Raw genomic sequence first — 12,536 nt, forward strand, 5'->3', positions numbered from 1 at the left:
AAAGAGTTAGATATGCAATTTAATATGACAATGGAACAGATGGGTTCTGATCAGGCATGGGGTGTGGGCAGACAAGCATACTGACCAGCCACCTGCTTACATACAGCCACTGCTTTTCATACCCTTAGTCCTCTGTTTTCCCATGTTTGTTCTTTCCCAAACCACCCGGATGCTTCCCTTTCCCATCTGGTTTTTTCCCTCCTCTAGACATCCCATAATAAGTTTTGTGCAATGCCCAAATGTTCTTCCCTGACATGCCTTAATGTGTCTCAAATTCCCTATGTAGTGACTCCTCATTCCATAAAATGAGGGGAGAGACAGTCCCTCTGACTCATGAGATGACTGTCACCTCTGGATTCTGTGGCCAAGGTTCTCCTGGGACAGCCCTGGGAGAGGATGGACAGAGGATCCTTTTCCTGATGCAACTCCTGGGGTTCCTCCACCTTCTATTGTGCCATTGTGCTCTTTGTGTGAGTGTGTGTATGTGGGCAATCTAATAGTGTTTAGAAGAAACCAGATATGTGGAAAAAACACTAACTATGTAGCAGAAACCAGAGTCATGAATATCTATATTTTATTTTATTACAAATAAAAATGGAGGCTACTATCTATATAATCTAGAAAAAAATGGCTTTATATAAACAAACTGGTTTAAATTTTAACAGTTTACATATGTAGATCTGTAGCAACAAAGCAAGTGATGCTTTCAGTATGCTGAAACCTTTTGGTCTATCTGGTAGTTGTGCAGTCAGCAGCATTCACTGAAAGGTAAGGTACACACACAAAGAGATGGAAAAGTATACATCAGTTAACTGTCAGATGCAGCAACATAAACAAATAAAGACATTCTAAACCAAAAACAACTTCAAAAGGCATTTTAACCATGTTCAAATGTAAGAAACTTATAAAATTATTCTGTTGCAGTCATGACAATCTTGCACCAGATACATAAAGGAAAAAAAAAAAATGAAGGTAAAAAATAAAACACAACCACTTTTGAGAGAACTGTGCAAACTGTTTCATCAGTTCATCAGCAAAGAGGGATTCCAGTTTCATCCCTAGCTAGATAAATTCCCTCTTCAATTTCCATATTCTCCTGCCAATGTTTTCACTAAGTGGTTCAGAATACCTGCTGATTTAATCTAGTCTTGCAGCTTGGTGTTTAGCTGAGTTACACATGCTGTAGTTCCTGTATTTGCTAATCTTAAATGTAACCTTCCATTCAGTATTAAAGTTTTCCTTGATGCAATAGATAAGTATAGTTTTATGACATAAAGACCAAATCAAAGTGATTCTTAAGCCTTTATGAAGAGTTGTTCTCCATTTAAGAATGGCCTCCTATCTATTTTCTTGAATAGACTCTTGGTTATATAATTGTTATTTCACTGAACTATATAATTGGTTGTAGAAAGGTGAAAATATAATATTATTCTATTCCACTTTGTGCTCCTTATTATTCTGTTCATCTTTTCCACACCTTAAACACCACTTGCCCGAGAAAACAGGTGTCTCTTGTGCTGAACTATGTTGTGTGGGGAATCATCACACTCAAAAAACTTGCTGCCTCACTAATAGTGTTTCTAAGATATTGGTAGAAAATTTAGCTGTTATTCCAGATGATAATAACATGGTGTGTGTGGTTTGTTACAAAAGTGCCAACTAGTATTTTGTCTTGTGATCTGCTAGAAAACATGTGCATACTGCAAATTCAGAACGAAAGGCAAGATATGAAGAATGCAGCTTAATTAAACTACTGCTTAATTATCTGAACTCCTGTGGGAAATACCCAGCAAAGATTTGTATAGTCCAGTTCACCATTCATTCTCTATTTGTCTCCATCTACTTGGGAAAGACAACTGCCTTCTTGTTGTTCCAAGTGTAGAATACCCCAACTTTTTCAAATAATGCCTTCCTCTGTGGACTTTTAAGGAATCAAGCCTCTGTAAATAAAAGATAGAAGAACTTGACATCTGCCAAAAAAGAGTACAGGTAATTAATTGGTTATCCTTCCTTCTCCACCACAGCTGGTACTTTGACAGATCTCCTCTCATATCAACCAAAAATCCATCCACTCCGTTGTCAAAATCCATCTGCTCTCTACTATCAGTCCTAAATACTCATTGCAACACTTTTTGATAAGTAATCTTTCAACCTTCTTATTTACATTCAAATATTGCTACCTGTTCTTTCACACATCTGCCTTTTTTCTCTGACAGAATCCTGCAGGCTCTATCTATGCTCTTCATGTATGCCATTCCAGCCAATGTCCCATGTATGTGTTAAAATCTATTTTCTGATAAATAAACTGTTTAAAAGATCAATGCCTTGCAAAATTCCCAAAATTCCAATCAATATAATACTTATTCTAGAAGCTGCGTTGTGCTTGACTGTGAAAGAAGCATTACTACTCCCCAAGCCAAATTGTTCCCATTTGCACTGACCTTCAGGCACTGGAGAGCTTGGATCTTGTTGGCCAGAGAAAACTATTACTTGACTTTCACAGTGCATGCTACTATAAGCTGAAAAGTTGTAGTGTTTTTGTTATCAGTGATTTAGCAATTCAACTATGTGATGCTACGTCAGATGTTCACATAATCTCAGAATGTCTAATTCTGTTGAGAAGCAGAGGGAACCCATTTGTCATCTATCCTTTCAACTATAAATCCATGTAATTCTTTCTTTTTTTTTTTTCTTTTTTTCTGTTTTCTACCTTGTTTCTCTGTCCATATGATAAATTTTAAAATAGTGATCAACAGTGAGATTGGGTGAAAGCTAGTGAGGATAAAATATTCTGTTATGAAGGGCTGAGTTAGAAAAACAGAACCAGAGAAAAGCAATTCTGAATGTGTGTATACATACGAAGGAGAAGAAACCATTGAACCATAGAACCTTTTTAAAGGTATTGAAGTATTACTTCTAAAATGGACAATGGACATACCTCTCTTGCCCATCGCTTCCTAGCAATGTAGGAGATGCTATTTACCTCTTGAGCCAGTAGATATATTAAATAAGAATTTTAATAGATTTTAACCTGTTCAAGATGTGACCTGTGTTAGCTCAATGACACTGACATATCTTTCTTCTTAGATGTGACAAACCTAGCAGCTTTTTTGCCAGTGAGTTCCAAGAAAAAGTAATGAATTTTTTCAGATTTTCAATTAATTCTAGAAGTATTTCTTATTTCTGTAAAAAAATGAAAGACAGTTACTGAAAAAAATAAGATGGACTATGCAAATATTAGAGTTCATCTATTATTTCCTGTAGCATAACTAATAGCCAACACTTTCTCTGCATGGAAGAATTGCAAATGAGGGGGAAAAAAGTGTTCTTAAATATAATTCATTCTTACTTAAAATTATAATGATTAATGTTCATCTAGCTCAGAGTGTTTATTACTGAAATTTATAATGAATACTGCTTTTTGTGTCAAAAGTAATCACAAAGAAGAAGTGTTAAGAGTTCAAAGGTTCATGCACACATTCAAATGCACAGACACCCGTAAAGGCGGTATATTGTGAGTGCAGAGGTAATGGGGTTTCTTACAGTAATGTATTAGAATACACTACAATGTACCTACATAGTAAACATAATTCCTTGGTTAATTATTTCCCTAGATATTGTTTTAATAGAAATCACTTGTGGCATGGAAGTCAAGTACATGGCAGTGTTATACTTTTCCATTCTAACGATAGTTGTATTTTTACTGGGAATGGCAGAGTTCTTTATAGCAAAATATTTATTCAAATATATATATATATATATATATTTTTTTTTTTTTTTTCTGACTGTGAAAGTTACAAAATGATATGTTCTCAAAACTTATTCACTATTGGAAATTATACAACAGATACCACAGGCCAGTTTGTGATCTTGCTCAAAACATTCACTGTGTAAGCACTCCTACTGACTGAAAGACTGCATGCAGCCAAAGATAAAGATCTTTTAGAATAAGTATGTGAAGTTAAGTCCTTTATTGCACAGCAGATTAGCTGATAAGTTAGTTCTGAATGTTTTTGCGTTAATTCTTTAGTTATTAATAGCACTATTTGCCATCTGAATCACAGGATAGTCAGTTACTGTTTTTCTAAGAATCAAGATTAGGTATTTTTGAAGTTTCTACTGGAGAGAAAGTTTGGAAAAATTCAAGACTGGCTTTGCAGATAAAGATACAGGGTATGCTTGTTATTCAGTAGTCAAAGCCAATGCTTTCCTTGCCATTCATTTGATTCTGTCTCTGATGCTGTTATCCTCCAGTTCAGTCCTTATTGTCCCACAATGATTTATTTGAAAAGAAAATGTTTCTTCTGTGTATGCAGTAGACTGTCTATGAAGATCAAAGTTCTTCGTATCAGATATTTTATTCAGACCAGGTGAGAATTTTCTGTAAATAAGTAATTTTGGTCTAATATTGGAAACAAAGGACAGGGCATCTAGCTATGAGTGAAAGGCTAAGCTTGAAAAAGATAATTTGATCTGTGGGAACACTGGAAGTGAAAGCCTTTTGTAGATAGCAATACTGATCTGTCACCATTAACCGACTCCTGTTGAAGAGATGGACATATTATCTATTTTTGTTATGCCCCATGGGTGGTTTAGCTGGATCTAATGTTCAAGAGGCTGCAGATGACTCCAGTAGTGTGAGCTTTAAAGTATTTACACTCAGAAATAAGTCATGCTCATATCAGTTGTCTAGTTTGACCTCTGATCATGAGGTGTAGATGTTACCCCACAAAAGGTGTTATTTATGAGGAAAGAGGAATTGAAGCTAGACCAGTAGTTAATTGATTGAGGAATGAGTGTTGGTTTATTAAGGATTATTAAAACCATGACCTATTTAGAGTACTTAATGAGTGATTTTTTTTGTTTTGTTTTGTTTTGTTTTGTTATGCTTTCTGAACTATTTTGGCTAATATTTGGTATAGATGTCATATGGTTTTAATGGGCTGTGGGAATATAGATTTTTCTTTTCCATTGGTTGTATTTTACAAGAATATCCCAAATTATTCTAGTAAATAAGTTAATTAGGCAAGAGAGACCATATTTATGGCATTACTTCTGTTTAAGGTCTTTTCAAACTCTAACATTTATTTTGCTCTGTTCCTTAAACATCATTCTAGCACTTACAGTATTTACTTTAATTAATTTTACATTTTTGTTTAGCTGATACTTTTCCTATATCTGATGTCAAGTTATTAATCTGCTGTTCTAGAATCTCTTTGGAGTTCTGTAAAATCATTTGCCACTGGCTATGAAAGTTCATTGGCTAGTTCCTTTAGCACTCTCTGATGGGTTTAATCTTTCTCTGCTGATTCAAAACATTAATTTGGTCCAGGTATTTTCTCATTCACTCTTTAACAGTGTTGATGTCTGTTCTCTTATGTTGTTCATCTACTCCCAGCACAATTAATAATTTCACACAAGAGTCCTTTTGAGTGAACTGAAGCACAGCAAGTACTTGGAAATTCTGAGTTTTTTTTTTCTCCTCCAGTGTATTTTGTTTCTGATAGTTAGAGCCCTTACCTTTCCTTCTATTCTCCCTTTTGCTCTGAAGTATCTACATTTTTTTTTTGTTTCCTTACCTATTGCAAAAACATATTACTACTGAAGTTTGCTTGTCCACATTTTTTATATAACTTAATATCCTGACTTTATTTTTCCTTGCAATAAAATGTTGCAGTTGCAACAAATTTCCATCTTTCCATGTTGTAGAACTCCTATCTCCAGAGCAGATTAGTTTCTCATTTTCCATTTGATTCATTCATGGAACTTTCACTTAATGTGGCCCTATAGAACAAAATACTGGAGGTCCTTAAACCACTTGCTTATGGTCAAGTTCATGGATTTTCAAGAAGTTGTGGAAAAAAAAGTCAGTGGACTGAATGTAACATGAGTACTGGCTTTGGATTTGGGACAGCTATAACAGAAAACCTGAACAGAAAGAGATGGATGCTTCAGCATCAATGGAATATCCAGTCTGTTACCAACCAGATAGTTTTAGGAGAGGCAGAAATGTTGTGGTTTTGTCATACAAGGGACAGCTAAGATATAATTCAACAAACTTAAGTAACAATAATAAAGGTAAAAATGACAGAGCTTCACATTTTAAAACCTGGGAGCAAAAACAAGAGCAAGAAAGCAGAGTAAAATGGAACAAAAGTGTTAATAGATAAAGTGCCACAACTGACATGAAAACTAAAATGAAGGAAGAATACTTATTAGGAATGTAATCTTTGTTTAAAATAACAACTGAAGTTGTTGTTCAATTCCCTGAATATTGGTTCAATTTAGATATTTATTTAGCTTTTGAAAGATACTATGTCCTCTTTGCTACTCAGCATACATGCTTGTTTATACTGTGATTATTTACTCCAGAACACAACAGTGTACCTGGATATGTTGTAGATGAAATGACTTGAATTTTGTGATGGAATTCAAATCAAGATGCTGTGCAGTTATTTAGTAATTGAGAAATTGACATTTCCAAGTGTCTTTGAGTCAACAGGAAATTGACCTATGGAACTCATTAGATTGGTAATTCAACCAATAGGACACAAATGACCAATTTATGGCTGAAACATGAAACACAGCTATAAATATATTTACTATCTGTTGCTCCTTATATATGTAACTCTTTGATTCTAAACACAAACTTAAATGAAAAAATGAAAAAAAAAAAGAAAAAAATAATAAAAGATAAAAATTTATCACATTTTTCCTCCAAATCCTGTTATGATTATGGTATCTCTTTTAATAATGAGAATATGAGTTATGTATTATTCTCTGATGATAATTTTCAGTTACAGGTTGATTTATGGATTTTAATGTTTTGTTTGTAGTTCTTGGTGCTTTATATTAAAAAAATGCACAAAAATACATTGCCTTAAATGAGGGGCTTTGGGAAATAGCATGTCTTATATGTCTGTCTCACAAAGCTCAGGAACAAATGCTGTTCTCCAGAATGAAAGAATTAAGGAAGAAATAGATAGAAAAACTTTACAACAACTGGGAATTGTTTACAAGATTTCCTATAGCACCATTGCCTCCTTTGGCTTTCTAGAAAATCGTGATCATCAGCCCCATGAAGTGAGTTAAATTCTGGGATTGCATTTCAGCCTTTCTAGACAGTTCTATTAAAACATTCTGACTGCGGTGGGTTGACCTTGGCTGAACAACAGGTGCCCACCAAAGCCTCTCCATTACTCTCCCTCCTCAGCTGAGCAGGGAGAGAAAATATAATGAAAAGTTTATGAGATAAGAACAGAAAGATATCATTCACCAATTACAGCCACGGGCAAAACAAACTCGAAAATCAATTTAATTTATTACCTTCCCATGGGATCACACCCTCCTTCTGGCATCCACCTGCTCTGGCATGGAGCCCTCCATAGGCTGCAGGTGAATTTCTGCTGTATCATGGCCCTTCATGGGCTTTAGAGGCACAGCCAACTTCACCATGGCCTGCACCACGGGCTGCAAGCGCATCTCTACTCCAGCACCTGGAGCACCTCTCCTTCTAGTGTTTGCAAGAGTTGTTTCTCTCACATATTCATAGTCCTGTCTCTGGCTGTTGTTGCTGTTGTGCAGCAACTTTTTCACCTTCTTAACTATGTTATCCCAGAGTTGTCACCATTGTTGGTGGGGTCTGTCTTGGCCAGTGACGGATCCATCTTGGAATTGGCTAGCATTGTCTCTGTCAGACATGGTGGAAGCTTCTAGCAGCTTCTCACAGCAACCACTCCTGTAACTCTCTATGCTACCAAAACCTTGCCATGCAAACTTAATACACTGATGTAACATGATCGAAAACAACAGACTTGGCAAAAAACTTGAATGTCACTAATAGGACTGCACTTGTATATGGATATACTTCCTTAAACTATTGGATCTTTAGAAAAAACTGTATCTCCTTTGGAATTGAACCTGAAGTTCTTAATTACATAAACAGAAACAAAATCTAGTATTTTAAAATTTTGTTGCCAAATGGTAGCATCACACATTTCTGAGGAACAAAATACAGAAACCCTTTGTTGAAGTCAGTGGGTGTTTTGGAAAATTATTTCAGGTGATAACAAAAACTTAGGTGACTAACTTTGGAAAATTGGGTCCAAAGGCTAAATTAGCTTTTCTGTATCAATTTATTTTAACTGAATTTATGTCTCTTCCTCTCTATATATCAATTAGAGTTAAGGCACTATAGATGGCTGTGATGGGAATGTTTAGGAGACTGACATATCAGGCTAGTTTTAAACCTTAAAACAAAACTTGACTACATTCATTCAGTAACATCACACTTCCGTATATCTGTATAGTAAGCACTAGTGGCCCTGGTCCATGATGATTCTTAATTGCAGAGGTCAAGGGGATCAGACATGAAAGCTCTTTGACACAGTAAGTTGGAATTGAAACAAGTTTGCCACCTTTCTTGTGCAATTTTTTTTGTCTGTGTTTGGTGTTTTAATGCTATTATCCATCTAACAAAAGTGATTCTCCTCTACTCCTGATACTGCATACCGTGCTTTTGGTTTTAACAGTTATTTTCTGTCTATTTACATCCCCCTGTACTTATCTTGTCTTCTGCCTGGCAACTTAGTCTTTTTCTGTCACTCGAATACCTCCGATGTGCAGCTGTACATGCCTTTTCAGATCTCACATATTTACATAAAATGTGTTTAGGTTGTCTGCCTATTCCATTCACAATATTGCAAAATACTTAGGTACTGTTGGTAGTTACACTATTTTGGAACTGTTACTCCTTATATATTGGTTAGTTCATTTATAATTTGTGAGTGTTTCATTTGCTAAAAGGGTGTCAGAAAAGAAAAAAAAAACAACTTTATCTATTCCTCTTCTTCCTCATGTTTATATCAGAATCTGAATTTCATTATAGGAACTCTTTGGTTTTAGTCTCATGTGATACATATATTCCTTAATAGACAATATAACTGTCAGACTATTTCTTGGTCTTTTATCAAGAACATTTCTTTGATAACCATTAAAAACAAAACAAACAACCACAACAAAACAAAACAAAACCAAACCTACAAAAACACCACCACCCCCCCAAAAAAACCCCAAACACAACAAACAAAGCACCAAACCAAACGAAAAAACCCTCCCCCCAAACAAACAAACAAAAAACCAAAAAACAAGTTATGGTAAAAAAGGAAAAGAACAGAGGTGTAAAATGAGAACACTAAACACTCTGAGGACAAAAATGATTTCTGGAACCTAAAGATGGAGGAATACAGTCTGGTAATGCCATAGTGTTTTGTAACACAGTCTACTAATGAATTGCACAGACTATGACAAAAACCTCTACTTCTACCTTTGAATTATGGTATTATGATACTCACTTTGTGGGGTTTTTTTGCCATATGCCTCCTAAAGAATCAAATTTTCAGTAAATAATATCGTGGAGACATGCTAGATATATATATATACATAAGAGAAATACAGCATTACATGTTTCAATGTCATTTCTAAATTTCAGAAGTTATAATGACAAAAGCAAACCATTACTGGCAGTGACAGAATCTCAGGAAGTGCCATGACTTTTCCAAGTTTGCCACAAGCCAAATAGGAATAATGAAAAACAATAACAGATTACAAAACTGAATAGGTAACAGAAGGAATATGCACAATAAACAACATGGAGCATAGTGAGATTAAATACAGTTTAGGAAATAGAAAGAGTAAAATTAAAAACTGCTGAGGCATAAAAGGAAAATTTCATATAGCCTCATGAATCAGAAAGACAATAATAATATACATAGGTTTGTTTTGTTTTTTTTTTTTTTTTTGCCACAGTATTTAAAGATTGCAGCTTCTGTATCAGACCTGGAAGAGCTAGTAGGCTGGGAAGCCTAGCTGTGTTTTGGAAGCTATTTGGAAGCTATGTCAGTTAGACTAATGAAAGATATGATCTTCCTTTCCAACTTTGCCTTGCTATTATTAAAGATTTACCATTCAGTCAAAGACAAAACTTTTGGTGACAGAGTTTGCCACTAAGATGCTTCCACCCCATCCCTTCTCCCTTTTTTCTTGTCCTGCCCTGCTACCACACAAAAGGATGTATATTTACCTTACGGTAACAGAGTAAATTATAAAGGTTGCCTAGAGATAGAAACACTATATCCTTCTGAAGCTCTTCTTCCAGTGAAGTGGAAAGATGCTGAAGCAGGTATCGGGGTTTAAAAAGGAAATAAGACAAACTAAGATAATAGTGTCTGTTGACACTTATGCAGAAACTAAACCGAGCAAAACAACATGTTGTAAGAAACTGTTTTTTTCTATAGGTGTTACTTTTCCTGTCACTTCTTCATCATTAATGACAACATAACTTTATGAAGAGTGTTGGTTTGTTCAAGTATAACGATATGTATTTTCTTCATGTTTTTTGGAACTGTGGAGAGTTCACTGAATAACCTGTGTTTGAGTGTAATCTAGCATAATTTTTTGTCTAGTTTCATTCAGTATGATGTTATGATGAATTGAAAAAGGGGATGCACAGACAACTTTTTGAAAGCTGATATCCTTGACAGAATATTGAGAATAGTCCAGTCTTCATACTTTTATGTGTTTACATCTTGTACTTTGGACAGTGATAAGGGGTGAATTCTATTACACTGTGAAAATAATGGATGCTCACCTGTGAAGACCTGACTGTGGCAAGTGATCTGCACAATGTAGGAAGTGCTGCCATAAATCCATGCTGCCATCACTTACATACATAGTTGAAAAAAAAATGCAGTGATACTTCAGAGAAAGATTGCTTTTCTTAGATTGTCTGCCTACAAGATGGGTCAGTTTTAGTAAATACTTCATTAACCTTGTTTAGTCATACGCTTCCTGAGCAACACTAGCCAACCATGGAAAGATTCTGCTGGCAAAAACCATCATGATGACAAAGGAACTTTACCTTGCACTATATTGAGAAAGAATGATAATGAAAAAGATACAGATTGACTTGACAGTTGCCATACCTTTATAATAGATTGTTTCTATTCCAAACTTAGTGGGAATTCAGGACATTAATGACAGTCAATCAGCAGTTGGTCTGCTTTAGCTCAGTCACTTTTCTTTCCCAGTCTTTCATCTCTTGAACATGCTTCTAAAATATTAATTGTAAATTACAATGTAAGCTCTTTGAGACAGCTACCATAATTAGTTTTGTATTTGTTAAATTTGTTTAGTGTCCAGAGCGACAATGTCCTACTTTTTAGGAAATACCACAATCATGTAGTAAATCACCACTAAAACAACCTTTACTATTCTTAGTATCAAATTATAGCATTTAGGATAGACCTTTTCTTTCTATGAATGCTATGGTGACATTATGGTGACTTTGTAATGAGTATTGTACTTTAGGATATTACTATTTTTGTTGAAATTATTACATATTTTAGTTTGTTGTGTATTTTTTTCAATCTTGCATTACACACACCTTTTAACTAAAATAGTTAAATTCCTAAGGTGTTGCTGCATTAAAAATATGAAGTACATTTTGACACATTGTTATTTATTCTACTTCTTAAAGATGTCATACTATTACCCATGAGAAGTTGTGGTGAGTTTAAGTACATCAAGTCACTACTTTTGTCTTAAACAATCCTGATTTTTTAAATGATTACTATTCCATACATTAACAGGAGCTGTTAACGATATTGGAGAGGTTGGCTAGCACAGGTAATAGAGCATGAACTTCTTGTAAAGCTCCTAGTAAGAGCAACAACCAGTGAGAAATACCCAGCAAAGGAACTGGGTGGAGACATGGTAGCAGGAGTTTGTGCATGAGGGAGAAGCAAATGAATGATTGGTGGAGCAGTGACACATGTCTAGCAACATTGTCTACCACCGTGCAAGCAACTTGCACCACAAGAGCAGCAGTAACTTCCATTCAGCTTTGTTACACAGAAAGGCCTGTGATTTTCAGACTGTGAGATATTGCTACGGGTGTCAAAAGGAGTGGCTGGCCTAGCCATTGTCTGAACATATAAGACTGTAAATAGTTTTATTTTAGAAATTAAGTATTGCTTGTTCCTTGGTTTATCTTCTTTGAGCTCTATTTTAATCTTTTTACTCTAGAATAAAGTGTTTGCCAAACTAACTTGTTTGTTAATATTAATGCGGAAAATTAGCTCACTGGGTGCAGAAAATGTGACTTAATTTTTTCAGGTTTATGGTTGGGAGCCCAAGCTACTGTTGTATTATGAACTCTTTAAATTTGATCCTACCACTGTTTGCTACCCATCCATTATTATTATTATTCTGGCTACTGACATACCCTTAATGCAGACCTATGGACTAAAAATGCAATGGACCTGAATTGTTGAGTTGTGTTCATTTCCAGAAAGAGAACACATAATGCAGTACAATATAATTACTCTTTCTAGTTATCTTCAGCTTTACCTTCTAAAATGCCTCTACCCACCAATTCACTGTGTCTTGATGTCATGTTGTACATGTCTTGACGTATATTGTACACGTTTATTTTTCAGGCACAAAAAGTTGTTAGCTATCTCTGCCAGGATTTTTAA

This window comes from Patagioenas fasciata, chromosome 1 (genome assembly GCF_037038585.1).
Source record: "Patagioenas fasciata isolate bPatFas1 chromosome 1, bPatFas1.hap1, whole genome shotgun sequence".
Classification (NCBI taxonomy): domain Eukaryota; kingdom Metazoa; phylum Chordata; class Aves; order Columbiformes; family Columbidae; genus Patagioenas; species Patagioenas fasciata.